This window comes from Staurois parvus, unplaced genomic scaffold (assembly GCF_062004578.1).
Source record: "Staurois parvus isolate SC_StPar_1 unplaced genomic scaffold, SC_StPar_1.0 ptg000814l, whole genome shotgun sequence".
In the NCBI taxonomy this organism is placed as follows: domain Eukaryota; kingdom Metazoa; phylum Chordata; class Amphibia; order Anura; family Ranidae; genus Staurois; species Staurois parvus.
This window is the reverse complement of record NW_028318610.1, coordinates 790,013-806,496: the sequence shown is the minus strand read 5'-3', so window position 1 is coordinate 806,496 and position 16,484 is coordinate 790,013. Positions and strand designations below refer to the sequence as shown.

At 39.5% G+C, this 16,484-nt stretch overlaps 1 protein-coding gene and 1 pseudogene across 1 annotated transcript in view; one reads left to right on the top strand and one right to left on the bottom strand.

Moving 5' to 3' along the window:
- IKZF1 (IKAROS family zinc finger 1) overlaps positions 1 to 16,484 on the bottom strand; it is a 209,055-nt gene that overhangs the window by 36,746 nt on the left and 155,825 nt on the right. The window lies entirely within an intron of this gene.
- Positions 15,927 to 16,086, top strand: LOC149444102 (U2 spliceosomal RNA; annotated as a pseudogene).

Here is a 16,484-nt window from a genome sequence, read left to right as displayed (position 1 = left end):
AACTGCTAAATACCTTTTCTCATCAACAGTTAGAACAGTCTTGTGACTTCTATCAGTGCCCAGCTGAGCACAGGTTAAAGCTTGTAGGAGGAGTTTTCATTCTGCCCTATGGGACTGCATAACCCCTGACCCTCTATCTGGATAGTTCTGATTGGCCCTGTGCTGATCACCTGCACCCTCCCCCAAAAAAGAAAAAAAATCTCTAGCAGTACACACCAAACTGAGCATCTGCAGAGTGTCTCCGAAGCTGTGTTCTATCAGGAGATGAAATGGGGAACGTGGAAGAAGGGGAGGATCAGAGAAGACAGGATCAAACATCCTTTTTACACAATGCAGAGGATTAACCCCTTAAGTTCCCCAGTGAGTATAACAAGCATGCTTTACAGCGTATACAGACTGATTTTACTATTATGGGTTTAGTAACACTTTCAGTAGTTCTGTCACACAGCACAGCTAGGAGGATGACACCACTTTTTCTGGTACACTGTGGTTTCATATTCCTACCCCCAGTAAGATTACCATTCAGTGACAGATCAGCAGAAGAGGGGTGAGCTTAACCTTCTGCCTCCTATCATCATGCCCCTTGTCATAACATTTGCTTGCAGAACATGTGATTGACTCATAGTACGTCTCTTCCCTTTCCTCCACTGTCTGCATGTTGCTATACATTGGATTGTGAGAGGCTGACACCAAGTCAGGTACTTGCAATAGTTGCACTGAAAAAAATTGTGCATTAATGAATACATTTGCACATTAATGTGCATCTTTTATATCTGACTATATACTGAATAATAATTTGTAATAACGTACTAGTATTGAAACGTGGCAAATTAATGCATAAGATTCTCAATAGATTTATTTTTTACTCCTAAAGGTCTGATTGGACAAGATGAAGAGGTGGGTCAGTGATGTCATGCTTTACACCTTATCCAGTCAAAAAATGCTCTGCATTTATTTAGAAAAGAAAGAAACGGCTGGACGGATCGGAACAACAGCCTTGTTACTATTTAAGGCATATGTATCTGAATACAAGATCCAATTCAGTCCGCAGAACTCTGCCTCCGCAAAATAACTATGATGGATATTTAAAATGCATGTTAACCAGCAAGGGTTACAATCTCTACAGCTGCAACATCTACACTCTGAACTCCAACTATTATTCATGGATGATTGATGGACTTATACTGTTTTTTAGACACTATAGAGCACATAACCCATTGCTAATATCTAGATGACATGTTATTACCATTGACTTACTTGGAGAGATTCATTGTCGTTATTGCACATTTGATCCCCCAATTGGGAACTTTCATTGTCTGCTGTCTATATACCTCATTGTTATTTAACCACTTCCTGTCCGGACACTTTCACCCCCTTCCAGTCCGGACACTTTTACCCCCTTCCTGTCCAGGGCAATTTTCAGCTTTCAGCGCTATCACACTTTGAATGACAATTGCGCGGTCATGCAACACTGTACCCATATGAATTTTTTACCATTTTTTTGAGACAGATAAAGCTTTATTTTGGTGGTATTTATTCACCGCTGGGATTTTTATTTTTTTTTGCTATGTAAATGAAAAAGTCCAAAAATTTTGAAAAAAAGTGTTTTTCTTATAAAATTTTGCAAATAAATAATCTTTCATCATAAATCTTGGCCAAAATGTATTCCGTTATATTTTTAGTAAAAAAAAATAAGCCAAATTAGTTTATAACCAAAAATTCCATTTCCATTTTTATTTTATTTTTTTAGATTTTTTTTTTTTTTTTTTTTTTTTTTTTACATACTGTCACCCTAGCAGTACAGTGTCACCATGGTGACACTGTACTACTTGTGGGGGATGATGAAGATTTTTTTTTTTTTTTTTACAGTGATTGCTTTTGCACCCATATAGGATGTAAAAGCAATCATTTCTCTTTCTCTGTGTCTGCATTCTTGCAGCCATTGAGAATTACTGAGTGAGCTGTGATTGGTCACAGCTTGTCACATGGTACAAGGCTGTTGTGAATAGCCTTGTACCATGTGACCTCTGTGATCATTCACAGATTTCACACATAGTAAGCAATGATGTCACAAGTGACATCTTGCTTACTACTTTGCATGTGATCACTGATTGGCCAAGCAGTGATCACATGATCGGGACCTCCCGTCCCGTCCGACAATCAGTATTTCACTGTGTCCGGAGGACACAGCGGGCACCAAATTGCGGTGCTGCACGCTCCCAGGGAGCGCGCACAGCTAGAAATGGCGGGTGCCGTTTATGAACAGCAGCGCGCCCCTGGAGTGCCACCGTCCTGCCGTTTATAAACAGCAGGCGGACGGCAAGTGGTTAATAGATATCATTGGCGCTACACAATCCAGATTGTTTTGTGTTTATATGGTGTTTTAAGGTGGTTGTGTAAGATTTTCACTTTTTTTATCAAGAAATCGATAAAGTATTGTTTTATCACGCGAGCTACTCTGCTTGGGTGAGTTATTACCTCCTTTAGTAGCCTGCTCTTTGCAGCTGCTTTTTGTTTCTTTGTGGTATATACATAGACTAAGAGCAGAAAAGGAAAGCAAGTAGCCACTTGGGATAAAACAGCCCCATAAATTGGTAGTAATTTTTTAGTATTTTAAACAATAATAGTGTATTAATTCCACAAGTTTTAGTAATAACTCCAAGTATCCTGGTTGCAATTCACATATAAATACATCAGTTGTTCATATAGTGAACTCGGTGTAGAGTTATTCACCCTGAGGTCATCACAGAGGACAAGGGGGCGCTCTTTACGTCTGGAGGAAAAGAAATGTAATCTCCAAACACGGAAAGGTTTCTTCACAGTGAAAGCTGTGAAAATATGGAATAGACTCCCTCAAGAGTTGGTTCTGGCCAGCTCAGTGGATTGTTTAAAAAAAGTCCTGGATTCTTTCTTGGATACACAGAATATAACTGGATACTAACATTTATAGGTAAAGTTGATCCAGGGAATATCGAATTGCCTTTCGGGGATCAGGAAGGAATTTTTTTCCCTGCAGGAGCAAATTTTATCATGCTTTGCTAGTTTTTTTGCCTTCCTCTGGATCAACTGTGGGTGTAGGATCATAACTTTTTTTTTATGGTTGAACTGGATGGACTTTTGTCTTTTTTCAGCCAGACTAACTATGTAACGATGTAATTCATATAAAAATATAAGCCTTTCTTTGATGTAGTGTAGCTGGCATACTAGTACTTACTGAGACATTTTCATGAAAAAATAAAAAGTTAAAACTGCCTTCTGGGCAATGCAATTAGGGCAGCACAGTAATGTATATTTAGGTGCTAGCCACTTCCTGACGTTTTCTGCATGCTGACATCACGGTGCCTTCCAACACTTGATTACTGGAAGAGTGAAGGATGGATCATATATTCACAGATGATTTAAGGTCTAGAACAGCAATGGGCAAACTACGGCCCTCGGGCCGTATACGGCCCGGTGGACCTTTTAATCCAGCCCGCGGAGCGTGATACTGTCAGGATGGCTGTCAGGATGTGTGTAGGCGGGGCAGCGTGACGAACGTGAGGGGAGCTAGGCTCCTCTCACAGTCCGCCCTGAAGACCGGTGTAGCATGAAAATCTGTCTCCTATGAGGATCTGTCCCCCTCGACATATCTGCGCATGTGCCGGAGATCGCCGATCGGCTGCTAGTGCCTGAAACTGGCACATGCGCAGATACGTCGAGGGGGACAGATCCTCATAGGAGACAGATTTTCATGCTACAACGGAACGACGCGGGAACACGGCGAGAGGAACGCACGGAGCAAAGGTAAGTGAATTGACACAGGGGGGACTTGGGGACTTAATATGGGGGATGAATTACTATAGAGGGGGTGAATTACTATAGGGGGGATGAATTACTATAGGGGGGATTAATTACTATATGGGGGATGAATTACTATATGGGGGATGAATTACTGGGGGGGATGAATTACTATGGGGGATGAATTACTATGGGGGATGAATTACTATGGGGAATGAATTACTATAGGGGGGATGAATTACTATAGGGGGGGTGAATTACTATAGGGGGGGTGAATTACTATATGGGGGATGAATTACTATATGGGGGATGAATTACTATAGGGGGGATGAATTACTATATAGGGGATGAATTACTATGGGGGATTAATTACTATAGGGGGGATGAATTACTATATGGGGGGTGAATTACTATATGGGGGATGAATTACTATATGGGGGATGAATTACTATGGGGAATAAATTACTATATGGGGGATGAATTACTATGGGGGATGAATTACTATATGGGGGATGAATTACTATATGGGGGATGAATTACTATGGGGGATGAATTACTATATGGGGGATGAATTACTATGGGGGATGAATTACCATGGGGGATGAATTACTATATGGGGGATGAATTACTATGGGGGATGAATTACTATATGGGGGATGAATTACTATGGGGGATGAATTACTATATGGGGATGAATTACTATGCTTACTATGGGGGAATATTACTATACTTACTATGGATGACACATACACATCATTCATCTACTCTTGGTCCGGCCCCCGGGTCCAATATATGAACCCATTGCGGCCCTCAAGTCAAAAAGTTTGCCCACCCCTGGTCTAGAAAATATTCTTATCTCAGTGAGCCATCCTTCACTGAGGTTTGTGACAGAACTGTGTTGAAATCCATATCTCTGAGCTGTAAATGTATGAGTTGTAATAATACTGTACTTATGTACTATACAGAAAATGCAGGAAGCTCGTTCCATAAAGGGAAGCTGATTTCTAACTGGGTAAAATGGAGAGATAACACAGAAGATAACGATGTGGAATCACTCAATCTCGATGAATCAGAACGACTGGCCATATAATATCTTATCTTTTTTCGATCAGCCTGCAGCCAACAGTGCGAATGGACAAATTCCCCTGCTGGGCTATTGTATTCTGATAGCTATCCGCGACTGCTAGAATACCTGAACAGGAGTGGCATCTGAGTGCCAACAATTGTTTCCAACTGGCAATTTTTCAATTGAAGGAAGCAAGACAGGAGTGGGCCAACAAGGCCACCCAGTAAGTGAAATTTGGCCAGCTAATTAGAAACTAGCCAAAATTCAAACAGTAAACAAAACCCCAATATGGGGCACAGCGCTGTGAAATGTGATTTTTTTTTTACAGCACTCTATGCAACCGTATTGGAGTTTTGTGCACTTATCTTGAAACACTTTTTTTTTTTTTAATTTAAATATTTATTAATTTTTCACAGTAATTACAAACACTTTCATCATATTCACAATAAATATACATAACTATTTCTTATTACCTTTCTTTTCCCTCTTAACACATATCCCTCTCCCCCCACCACCCACTCCGCATTCTTTCCCGATCTCTCTTCTATAGCAAGTGTATCCTACCCTTCCACCCTCTCTATATCCTTCTACATTTCACTTTTTTGCGTTTACTCCAGATTTTTCCCATTTCGCATAGTATATCTCCATCTTATCTTCCTGCAAATAGAAGAACTTCTCCATTTTACTAATCCAGTTTATTCTTTCTATCCAATCCTCCTCTTTCGGTACTTCTGTTTTTCTCCAATACTTAGGGATCAAACTTTTTGCGGCATTTAGATAATACCCTAAACCTAAATTCCTATATTTGCTAACTGACATCTCTGAACTATGTAGCAGACAAATCCCTGGGTCTAACCCAATATTTATCTCAGTTATGACCTCAATTAAATGTACTATTGTTTCCAGAATACCTGAATTTTTGGACATTCCCTCCAGATGTGATACACTGTCCCCACTTCTCCACACCCTCGCCAACACCACAGTGACTTCTCTCCACATATCTTATTTATCTTGAAACACTTTTTGTGTCTTGTGGCAGGAGCAGTCTTTGGGTATCATAAAAAAAAGAGCAGGAGGTTTTGAAAATGTAACCTGTGTATGGCCAGCTCTGATTCTGTAGGTACAGGTTCCTAGTAATAGTTATTGTAATGTTTTTGTATATCTTACAGTGTGTAAACCCCTAAAACATATTTTAAAAACTAGTTTGGAATTTCAGTCCTTAACCACTTCCCGACCGGCCGTTGTATATAAACGGCCGGACGGTGGCACTGCAGGGTTGGGTGGCCGTTTACAAACGGCCTCCCCGCACCCTGCTTGTGCGTGCTCCCCGGGAGCGCACAGCACCGCGATCCGGTGCCCGCTGTGTCCTCCGGACACAGTGAAACACTGATCGTCGGACGGGACCTCTATACGAGGTCCCGATCATGTGATCACTGATTGGCCAATCAGTGATCACATGCAAAGTAGTAAGCAAGATGTCACTTGCGACATCATTGCTTACTACCTGTGAAATCTGTGAATGATCACAGAGGTCACATGGTACAAGGATATTCACAACAGCCTTGTACCATGTGACAAAGCTGTGACCAATCACAGCTCAGTCAGTAGTTCTCAACGGCTGCAAGAATGCGGACAGAGAGAAAGAGAAATTATTGCTTTTACATCCTATATGGGTGTTAAAGCAATCAGTGTAAAAAAAAAAAAATCTTCATCACCCCCCACAAGTAGTATAGTGTCACCATGGTGACACTGTACTGCTAGGGTGACAGTATGTAAAAAATAAATAAATAATAAAATAAATAGTGATATAAAAAAAAATAAAAATGTAAAAAAAAATTATAATTTTTGGTTATAAACTAATTTGGGTAATTTTTTTTTTTTACTAAAAAGATAACGGAATACATTTTGGCCAAGATTTATGATGAAATATTATTTATTTGCAAAATTTTATAAGAAAAACACTTTTTTTTTAATTTTTGGACATTTTCATTTACATAGTAAAACAAATAAAAATCCCAGTAGTCAATAAATACCACCAAAATAAAGTTTTATCTGTCTCAAAAAAATGGTAAAAAATTCATATGGGTACAGTGTTGCATGACCGCGCAATTGTGATTCAAAGTGTGATAACGCTGACAGCTGAAAATTGCCCTGGTCAGGAAGGGGGTAAAAGTGTCCGGACTGGAAGTGGTTAAATATATGGTAGGTCATTATCCTGTAAGCAATTTTGGATATTTGCTTTCAACATATCCAATATTTTGTTCCTTTAAAAAATAAAGTATGTTACTTTAAAAAAGAGAACTGTTGTCTGATAAAGAGTGTAGACAGCAGTGATACAATGCAGGCTTCTGGAGGAGCCTGCAAATACTGGTACCATTCACCTCTGGTACAGCTGAATGCCAACCATTCTAAATGGTCAAAATGTAGACACTTCTGAGCTTCAGACTAGTATTGAACCTTGCATAAAGAGAAATAAAGGACCTGCTATTGCTGACCACTCTAAAAATGCTGACAGCCTGGTAGTTATGCTAACCCACTAGCTTTAACCACTTCAAGTCCGGACACTTTTCCCCCCTTCCAGTCCGGACACTCCGCACTCGCTTTGATGTCTCTATTTGCACTATTTCTTCGCAATGCACAGTAGCAGCCTTGTGTGGTTGCTGATGGTAGTAAGTCCTAGAGCCCCATTTATACCGAGGAGTTTTGTAATTTGTAGTTTAACCACTTCCAGTCCGGACACTTTTACCCCCTTCCTGTCCAGGCCAATTTTCATCTTTCAGTGCTATCACACTTTGAATGACAATTGCACGGTCATGCAACACTGTACCCATATTAATTTTTTAGCATTTTTTTGAGACAGATAAAACATTATTTTGGTGGTATTTATTCAACACTGCGATTTTTTTTTTTTTGCTATATAAACGAAAAAGTCCAAAAATGTTGAAAAAAAGTGTTTTTCTTATACAGTTTTGCAAATAAATAATCTTTCTTCATAAATCTTGGCCAAAATGTATTCAGTTATCTTTTTAGTTAAAAAAAACCCCAAATTAATTTATAACCAAAAATTATAATTTTTCAAAAAATGTTTTTAAATTATTATTTTTTTAATTATTATTTATGTTTTTTTTTTTTAAACATACTGTCATCCTAGCAGTACAGTGTCACCATAGTGATGAAGATTTTTTTTTTTTTTTTACACTGATTGCTTTTACACCCATAAAGGCTGTAAAAGCAATCATTTCTCCTTCTCTCTGGCTGCATTCTTGCAGACATTAAGAAATACTGTGAGAGCTGTGATTGGTCACAGCTTATCACATGGTACAAGGCTGTTGTGAATAGCCTTGTACCATGTGACCTCTGTGATCATTCACAGATTTCACACGTAGTAAGCAATGATGTCAGAAGTGACATCTTGCTTACTACTATGCATGTGATCACTGATTAGCCAATCAGTGATCACATGATCGGGACCTCACACAGAGGTCCCATACAGCGATCGGGCAGAGATCCCAGGGAGCGAGCACAGGCTAAAATGGTGGGCGTTGTTTATGAATGGCAACCCGCTTCTGCACTGCTCCCGTCCGGCCGTTTATATACATTGGCCGGACAGGAAGTGGTTAATACTAAGTCATTATAAAGAACAAGTATGCAGAGCAGGAAATCTGAAGTTGGGGAAAAAAAGTTGGATGTCCTTATAAGTATGCTTGTTCTGGGTCAGGGTGTCAAATGAATAAAGCAAAAAGGCTAAACATGAAAGCCAATCAACAAGCATTCGGAGCATTTAACAACTACAGCATATATGATTCATATTTTAATTTAGAGCACATTTTACCCAATTTAATAAGAAAGAAGTCCTGCTTCTAGGTAGAAGAAGAAGGGCCCAGAGAGATACAGTATACCATTGTCTTCTGAAAGGAAAATATAACAAAATGTTTCTCCATTAGGAATGAGAGTATGTGTCCAAGTTCCATTTTCGGGGGAATTTATCGAACCCAGAATGAAGTCCAAACATTGCAAAATTAAAACCAAACGTCTACCAGGAGATTTTGGAGCACATCATGCTTCCTTTCGCAGAAGAGCTTTATGGGAATGCTGACTTCATTTTCCAGCAGGACTTGGCACCTGCCCACACTGCCAAAAGCACCAAAACCTGGTTCAATGACCGTGGGATTACTGTGTTTGTTTGGCCTGCAAACTCGCCTGACCTAAACCCCATAGACAATCTATGGGGCATTGCCAAGAGAAAGATGAGAGACATGAGACCGAACAATGCAGAAGAGCTGAAGGCCGCTATTGAAGCATCCTGGTCTTCCATAACACCTCAGCAGTGCCACAGGCTGATAGCTTCCATGCCACGCCGCATTGAGGCAGTAATTGCTGCAAAAGGGGCCCAAACCAAGTACTGAGTACATATACATGCTTCTACTTTTCAGAGGTCCGATATTGTTCTATGTACAATCCGTGTTTTATTGATTGCATGTAATATTCTAATTTTCTGAGATTGTGGATTTGGGGTTTTCATGAGCTGGAAGCCATAATCATCACAATGATGACAAATCACGGCTTGAACTATCTTGCTTTGCATGTAATGAGTCTATCTCATATATTAGTTTCACCTTTTAAGTTGCATTACTGAAATAAATGAACTTTTGCACAATATTCTAATTTTTTGAGTTTCACCTGTACTTTTGGAAATGTCTTTAAGCTGTATTTGGTTGTATGGAACAGAACAATTCTCACTGATAACATCACATATTTTGGTTGTGTAATTGATTTTTTTTAACCTTTTCATTGTTGTTTGGCTTAAGTACAGCAGCAGTACCTAATCTGATTCATTACAACTTGAAAAAATACTTTTTAAAGGAGATGTATGGGTTTTTAAAAAAAAACAAACAGACATACATACTCACCTCCATGCTTTAGCATTGGTCTGATGCTGCAAGTGTCCCCCACCGGCTCACTAGGCACCAAACATGACCACTGATCGCTCAGTTCTTTGTGAAGCAGAGAGCAGTGACTGTCAGTTACTGCTTTCGGTCTGCCCCTCCAGAACTCACCAGAGCGACGTACCGGAGAGGGGGCAGGTGCAGCTGGCTTCTTCTCTCAGCCATGTACTGAGAGGTGGAGCCACCCGTCAATCAGGCAGCTGGGTGCATCCTGACCATTTAGTTGGGATCCTTCCAGAACCTGGATCAGCTTTGTGACATCAGCTGACGGTTGACTGTAACCTGCTCTCGGCTGGTTCTGGGTCACAGGACAGCAAAGTTAAGTGCACTCTTGTGACCCACAAGAGATGTATAACCGAAAAAGTTTTGACCATACTTCTCTTTTAAGATAGTTCTGGTTGTGACACCTGATTTTTTTTCTTTTAGTACAGGATAATAGGTCAGAGTTGAATGGTGTAAGCAGGAGCCACAACAAAGCTATAACCAATTGGGACGTTTACCCTTAAAAAACATGTTTACTATTATAACTTGTTGACTCCTTTTTTTGCAGTACAACACTGCACTGTCCTAAAAGCTTACTAAAATATCAATCCAGAGTGTACAAAATCCCTTCAGAGCCACAACACCACATTCTCCGAACCCCTTTCCAATCCATATAAAACCTTTTTGTGAATTACAAAAATAAATTAAATAAAATAAATAAATAAATAAATTTTAAACATATAATAAACAATGAAGTCCAACTGATCAAAAAGATGTCCAGAAAGAAAGTCCAAAATAGTGTCCACAAAGATCCCAACATTTTCCACTCTTTTCATCCAATAAAAGGATTGACTCCTATTTCATCCAAAACACACCTCGAAGTAAAAAAAATATTAATATCTAGTGCATTACCCTTTCCAATCCAGTATCCCCAATTTTTCCCAGAGATTCACAATATAGAATTTAGGTATGTGTTTGGAAGAAAATGTCTAGCATCGGGACATACCATGAACACTTGAACAGGCAGAAAATAGAGGGACTCTGTAGTGTGGGCTTTTTAAACATGTCTGCTGCTAACAGCACCATTTTGGTCTGCAGGATCTGTCTGCAGTGCACCAGCCATGGTACAAGTACCAGCCATTTGGGCACCACATGTGTGAGAAAACACATGATTCTGCACCACAGATCTCAGTTGGGGCAGCACCTCAATGAAGAAACTCGGTAACAAAAGGCATGTACTTCTAATCAAGAGCACAAAGCTGCTACTTTACTTTAGGGTTCTGCTAATGTGCTCTTTTCCTCCTCCACCTTAATGGTGCCTAGCAGCCATTTTTTTTAGAACTGCTACTGTACCCTTTATCTACTCCTCTTCTGCTATTCCTTCCATAGGAAACGGGGTGTGCAGCTGCTGGCCGTGAGGAGGAGTGTTGTGGAATTCCCCGCTGGGAAACTTCAAATTCTCCCATAGCAATTGTTCAACTGGATTTTTATTTCTTGTCAACCAGGTGTACAAGAAACATTTTTATACTCAACGTCACCTATTTCAGTAAGCATAAAAAAAAAATACCAGTGAAGTGAGACAGATATCTGATGGCTGTTTTCATATCAATACTTTATAATTATTATTATTATTATTTTTATTGTAATGTTTGCTGGAAAGGGTAATTAGCAGTGTGCAGAGGGTTCCTCCAGGATCTCTAGTGTTAATATGTGGCTACACCCCTTTAGCACCTGATAGATAAATGCATGTACAAGCTATTGGGATTTGAGCATAGGTATATCTTGTTTCTTATGTGACATGGACGAGTCCTTTCTGCACTGGCAGGTTATTCTCTCTAATTTATATATATTTAATGTATGGGCCTTATGTAGATTTGGATTTGATGACTGTGTCAGTACCATATTTTACATATGGATTTATTGAGAACGGTACAAGTAGGTATACAGCTAAGCTACAACATAACCATACACGTGAATGTGCTGTGGGGTCATAGGATTATACTAAAAAGTCCATAGGTCCAAAGATATCCATGGCAGCTCCTCAATGAGACTGAAGTAATCTCTGCAATACATAAAGGAACAGTGGAGGGTGCCAACTAAGTGCACTATATCCTATATACTGCACTTAGTTGGCGCCCTTTGCTGCTTCCCTGATTTACACATGTATACATTATAACGAATGTTATGTAAGCACAGGGAGCAAAATAAAGAAATATATTTTGTATACTGGGACAATTTTCAGACAGAAAACAGAAACTGGTTATTGTGTGTGCAAGTGGAATAAACCCTTTAGAAGCCTGGGGCTCTAGATTGCCACCTGAATTGCCCTAATAAGAATCTACCAATAATTAAAGACACGAAGGCTAATGTACTAACAAAGTTGAGAATCTTTTCACAACAAATAGTGTGAAAATTCACTTCAGTTATTTAATCAGGTAAAAAGCAAATTCTTCATTTATTTCATCTGCATATAACTGGAAAATGTAACTAAATATTTACACACTTACTTTATTTTGGGGGCTACTGAAAAGCACATATATAACACGGTTTTCATTTTTTTGTGCACTCCCATTGAAGTCATTGGGCCAAAACACCACATTCTTCTTTAGAAGTAATTTATGTACCTTTTAGGGCTTCATACGTTGAACTACAGGTGCCTGAACACTCAAATGTGAACAAGGACAATTTTCAAGCATGGGTTTTGGCTTGTTAAGTGTTTAGAGCTTTGGCCTCCAAAGTACAAAAACACTAAGGTATGAATGGGGGCAGAGGTGTTTTCTATTTGAAAATCAAAGTGTAACAACCCACCTTCCCCTCATGAAACGAAGAACAGACCATTTGGTGCCTAATAGTAGGCTGTATGGTAAAGAGAATTTTTGCTTAACTTCCGTGTTAAAATAGAAAAGATGGATGTTTTCATTGTATGCAAATTCTAAATAAAAAAGCTATACCAAAGCTGTTCACCTGACCTCTCTCAATAGGACAATAACTGTGTGTATGTGACTCACGTTACTTATTGTTATAATGTTTACTTGTTTGTTACATAAAGGCACTTAATCAAAAAAATTTTTAAATAAAAAGAGCTATTTGAACAAGCTATGCAAGGTCAATAAAGACTAAGCAAAGTGTATAAACTTCCTATCACATAAACATCAACACTGCTTTTACAGCATTACCAAAATAAAAAAAACAGCACAAACTCTTCACAGAAACATGCAAAAGGAATGCAGGCGTCTTGTCTCCAAGCACATAAAGCATCACAATGTATTTGCTCTGGAACATTACATTTTCATCCAGAAATTATTACTGAAAATGGATTCATTATGTGTAATTTAATTTTTTTTTAACGTTTTTCTTAAAATGGTCAAGGAGTCTTAGTCTGGCATCTGCATTCCTCATTGGGGGTATATCTCACAAAAAAGGCCATCACTGAGCATTTAAAATGAAATCAGATGAAATATTTACATGCAGCAAACAATGCAAACTGTAATCTTTCCATGAAAATGACAATTAAGGTGGCTTCACTAGGGGTGTGCCTAGTAAACGTATCATGTGAGGATACAGCTGTTATATAATGGCGCACTTTTAATGCTTTCTAAGGACTACTATAAACAATGTATCAGTATCACTAGCAGTCACTCACAGGCAAAGACTGTCATTGGTAGTCTTAGCTCAACAATTAATGGTTATGAATGGTGGGAACTATGAGCATGTTGCCTTTTTGATTTAATTAGAAATTTGCTATTTTATTTTAACCACTTCCAGTCCGAACACTTTCCCCCCCTTCCTGACCAGGGCAATTTGCAGCTTTCAGCGCTATCACACTTTGAATGACAATTGCGCGGGCATGCAACACTGTACCCATATGAATGTTTTACCATTATTTTGAGACAGATAAAACTTTATTTTGGTGATATTTATTCACCGCTGGGATTTTTATTTTTTTTGCTATGTAAATGAAAATGTCCAAAAATTTTGAAAAAAAGTGTTTTTCTTATAAAATTTTGCAAATAAATAATATTTCATGATAAATCTTGGCCAAAATTTATTCCGTTATCTTTTTAGTAAAAATAAATAAATAAGCCAAATTAGTTTATAACCAAACATTATAATTTTCAAACATTTTTTTTTAAATTTTTTTTTTATATTATTATTATTATACAGTATTTATAAAGCGCCAATAGTTCGCTCAGCTTTATATTATTATTTTTTTTTTTTACATACTGTTACCCTAGCAGTACAGTTTCACCATGGTGACACGGTACTACTTTTGTGGGTGATGAAGAGTTTTGGTTTTTTTTTACACTGATTGCTTTTACACCCATATAGGATGTAAAAGCAATCATTTCTCTTTCTCTCTGTCTGCATTATTGCAGCCATTGAGAACTACTGAGTGAGCTGTGATTGGTCACAGCTTGTCACATGGTACAAGGCTGTTGTGAATAGCCTTGTACCATGTGACCTCTGTGATCATTCACAGATTTCACACGTAGTAAGCAATGATTTCACAAGTGACATCTTGCTTACTACTCTGCATGTGATCACTGATTGGCCAATCAGTGATCACATGATCGGGACTTCGTACATAGGTTCCGTCCGACGATCGGTGTTTCACTGTGTCCGGAGAACACGGCGGGCCCTGGATCGCGGTTCTGTGCACTCCCAGGGAGCGCGCACAGCTAGAAATGGAGGGTGCCATTTATGAATGGCAACCCACCCCTGGAGTGCCACCGTCCTGCCGTTTATAAACAGCAGGCGGACAGCAAGTGGTTAAGAACTGTCAGACGGTGGGAGCTTTTGTTGGGTGCAGAACTCTTTTTTTGGGGGGGGGTTGGCAGTAGCTGCAGGCATCGAGAACAATGATGGACACAGCGGGCACCGGATCGCGGTGCTGCGCGCTCCCAGGGAGCGCACAAGCAGAGGGCAGGGAGGCCGTTTATAAACGGCCACCCGACCCTGCACTGCCACCGTCCGGCCGTTTATATACAATGGCTGGTCGGGAAGTGGTTAAACAACAGGCAACACCAGTACAAACCGCTCTATCAACTGTTAGGTCCCTTTTCTCAAGGTACAGAGTCGGATTTGCTCAGCATGGGCTATGTCTGCTGACCTGATCAGAGCAGAGCTGGCGCATGACAGGTCCATGTCTGATCACTTTATACAAAATGTACACAGACAAAGCCCGTTCTCCACTGTTTGTTTATACTCAACTGCTTTCCGATCCGATATCCTAGATCTGATTGTAGGTAAGATGTAAATGGACACACATCCATTTACACCCACCGGTCCATAGGGATACATAAACTATCTGATCAGTTCCGCCTAAAAACCTGATCGGATCACCTGTGTGAAAGGGGCTTTACTGGGTAACGCTTTTCAAAGCAGTAGCAGATTTCTCTAAAGCCAATAGAGCATAGACAGTGAAGTTATCCATGCTCAAGGAACCACTTCATGATCTGAAGGGCTTTCCTTACTCTAATAAAAGTAGACAACCCCTTTAATTTCCCAGATAACTGCCTCCATTTGAACGATCACAGGTACACCTCTAGGATACGCCATTCATTTTTTCATAATTTTTCAAAAGGCATTTCGTGTATGTAGATGTTTAAAAAATGAAATAGGGTTTTGTAAAACTGGGTTTGATTAAATGAGTGTAATAAATTTGTGCACTAAAATTTGTAACAGGCCCCCACAAAGTATACACAATGTAAAATACAATAGTCCAGAACAGCTGTGACATGGAAATTGTAAGAAATATCTTAACACAAATAAATACATTATATTCCTTGATTCCTAAAACGTTATCCTATTATTATCAATAAGGAGCTTTTTGTAAAGATACACATCTCTATTCGTAGATAAAAATTCAAATGCGTTAGTAGAAGAATGGTTTATTGGCACCTAATTTACTGAAAAATGTTATTGAAGAAAAAAATGACGTAACAATCAAAAGGCAATCGTGTATGGAAAAAAATATATTAAAGTCAAATTGCAAATGTTAAAAATTCAAATATCTTGAAGAAATAGCTTACCAATTTGTAATTCCCAAGCAGTTAAAAAAGTGTCAGGATCATAGGCATGCGCACAGGGTGTGCTGGGTGTGCCTGGGCACACCCTAATCAACCCATGGCATTAGAATTATCACTGTGAGTGATAAGGCTTCTCGGCCTTTTGGCTAAGATCAAGTGTAGTATCTGTTCTTATCAGTGTCCAGTGGGGGTGCTCCCAGCCATTCTAGCTTTGCGGGGATGGCTGTTGTATAGTACCCTCACTGGTATGATGGGGGTCTGGATGGCTATTACGGGGGGAACAGAAACCGGGACGCCCACGAGTAGAAGCTGGGGCCTGGGAGTAATTCCCCTTTGGAACGTCTGAAGGACCCAGTACCTCCTGATTTGGACAGGTCTACCTTGTCTGGCCAGGGGCTGGGAAGGCAGAAAGTCCGCAAACTCAGTGCCCCCTGAGTAGACGCCCTCAGGGGTGCCACTAGTAACACCTGGGTGTGGGACCCCACAGTGTGAAGATGGCACAAGGTCACTGTTTTTCACTCTTTTTGCACAAGCGCCCTTAGGACCAGGCCTTTTGGCTAGGACCAGGGCAATTTTTGCTGCAGGCCTCAGGGCCTGGTCTGTGCACAATTTGGCACGGTCCACTTTTTTTTCTATTTATTTAATTTATTTACACTCCCACGTTTTGTCACTTTTTCTTACTTT